Consider the following 3049-nt stretch of genomic DNA (forward strand, 5'->3'; position numbering starts at 1 on the left):
TGTTCTGATGAAGAAACAAACTCATCTACATCTTGTAGTTCTATGGCATAAAGGGTGAGTACATTTTGCTATTGCTGTCATGTTATAAAAGCACAAAAACACTCGAGGCAATGCATTACATTGATTTTACCATGGTTAAAAGGATTTTAAGCACTCTGCTTCATGCCACAATCACTCTACGGCCTCAAGTGGCTTATTGCTTTAACAGGCTCCATATGTACAAATGTTTTTGATATTCTTTCTCAGATATTTACCACCTAAAATCTGAATCGACGCTCACTAAACCATGCAGCATGTCCTGCGGTTGTCATGGTTATGCCGCACTCAAATGCATGAGTCACATGATAAGTGCAACACAGCACATGTCCGTTTCGTGGTTATGATTGTGAGAAACACTGTATAAAAAAACAGAGTGATGTACAGTGTTGCCGGGAAGAGTTTGGAGTCAAGTGGGCGTTCTGCGTGTACCCTGTCATTTCCTGGCGATGGTGAGCATGTGAGAGAGAGAGAGAGAGAGAGAAAAAGGGGGAGGTGAGAGAGAGAAAACTGCTCAATTGAAAAATACTTTGACGATGCATTGCACAATAAAATAGGAAAGACTGTTTCGTTGTGTAAAGCAGCTTGTCACTATACAGATAAAGAGGGTAATAGTCTGTCTATAGCCTGTCAGCAGCAAAATGCATGTCACCCTGCACAGATTGTCCTCTCAGACAAGTATGCATTATTAATGTACAGTACCATGACAGAAAACAAGCTCCTTCCAGGATATGACCTGACTGCAGCCTCAGGTCTCCTTCCGTTTAATCCCACATTTCCCTGGAGTCATGCAAACTGGATCCATTCTGCTGAAATAATAGAACAAAATCACCAGTTAAATAATATTGATAAAAATGTAGAAGGGGCAGATTATGTTGATATTTTAGGTGCTGTAACAGGTCACCATTTCCAATGTATCTTTTGAACTTTTTTTAGCACTATATTTTGCAAATTAGTTTAGTAATCCAATGGTGACATACAGTATTTATTTTAAAAGTACAAATATTTCAAGTATAATCTCAATATGAGCTCAAGAAATTTCAATTTCATGCAAAAAATGTCATTTAATTTAGTTTTAGATTTATTATAAAATGTTACACTGTAGGATATTCAAGCTATTATTTTGACATCCTGCTATTGCGGCGTTCACGTCTACAAATGAGTAAATCTATATAATATGTAATGCTTAAAATCTCTGTGAGGCTTCAGCGTGCAAGACTGAAAAAATAAACATGGAAAAGTTCTGCATAAAAATTATAGATCTAATTAATAGCAGGAGCTGAAATACGTCTTATGTAATTCTTGTGACTCATACTACATTAAGTATTTACTACAAATTGCCCAATTCATTTTTTTTTGTGAGTCACTCCAATGGAACCAATAACTGGTGAAAAATGATACAAAAATTATTATACAAAAACACTATAATTAAAAAAAAGTTTAAGGTTGGTAAATTATTTTTATTTGTTTATCTTTGAATGTCTCTTATGCTAAATATGTAGTAAAACATTAATATTGTAAAATAACATTATAATTTAAAATAACTTTTCCATTTGAATATATTTTCAGTTCTGTGATGCAAAGCTGAATTTTCAGCATCATTCCTCCAGTCTTCAGTGTCACATGATCCTTCAGAAATCATTCTAATATGCTGATTTGCAGCTCAAGAAACGTATTATTATTACTGATGTTGAAAACTTAAAAAAACTTTAAAAAATTGGATACATTTATTAATAGAAGCTTCAAAAGAACAGCATTTATTTCAAACAGAAATCTTTCTGACATTATAAGTGTATTTATTGACATTTTGATCAATTTGCAATTCTGTCATCATTTAGTCAAAGTCAAAGTCAAATTCTGCTTTATTGTCAATTCTGCCACATGTACAGCACATACATACAGAGAATTGGAACTGCGTTACTCTCAGACCCTTGGTGCATACAGTTAACACTTAACACTAACAGTAGACATAGACATTACTCAGCCACATTCAGCTCCAAACTCATATGACTTTCTTCCCTGAAACACAAACGGTGAGATATTACAAAACCACAAAATTAGTCCATACAACTTCTGTACTATATTTTAAGTCTTTCGAAACTGAAAATCTACACCACATCTCCCAAATCTCATGCACTTTCAAACCTTTTGACTCCAGATGCTTGGATTTACAGCAATCAAATACACATATCTTAACCTAATCATATCATACATTTTTTAATATCAACTTAAATAAGCTTACAAAATGCTATTGTTTGAATTCAGAAGATTTCTGGAATATTGTGCTTTCTTATATTTTTTCTTTGAATACAGTAAAAGTTCTTACTGTACACCTCACTGCTGTACTGTGGCTATTTCAATCTGCAGGATATTTTCCTGTATTGTGAATCCTACTGCTGCTGTGTTTGTAGTTAGAAACATCATAATAATTACAAACACATGCATTCCAGTCTCATTCTGTCAGCCAATATTGTCATCAAACTCAGATATTTGTCATTTCAGGGAAACCATCTGTTTCCAGTGTGCAGGCGTGGATGGAACAAGAAGCCGCAATCTACAGACAAAATATAGATTGATGTGGGTTTTCACATCCAACTGTTAACACTTCACTGCTCTTCAGATTTCACCAAAACAAGCTTTACCTGCCCTCTGTGTCTCAGCAACAGATCACAAAAGTCTTATGGTTACAATTTCCATGGTAACTATGACCAGGTCATCTATTCATCAGATGAAAACCCAAAGAGCTTCATGCAGATCAGAGCAAACCTGAGACTCTCCAGCACAGACAGTTCATGAGCTGATGTTCCAACACAACACCTGCACACACATACACACATCTGTAGTTTGCTATTATGTACATGAAGAGACCAAGCCCTTCTTATAAGAATATTATATATATGATTAATGCAAACGGATATTTATATATTAATATGTAATAAAACAAAATATTGTTATTATATATTTTATAAATTTTAAATTTTCATTATGGAGACTATTCATTATGGATTTTATA

The sequence above is a fragment of the Sinocyclocheilus grahami genome, unplaced genomic scaffold, assembly GCF_001515645.1.
Source record: "Sinocyclocheilus grahami isolate Dianchi unplaced genomic scaffold, SAMN03320097.WGS_v1.1 scaffold280.1, whole genome shotgun sequence".
NCBI lineage: Eukaryota > Metazoa > Chordata > Actinopteri > Cypriniformes > Cyprinidae > Sinocyclocheilus > Sinocyclocheilus grahami.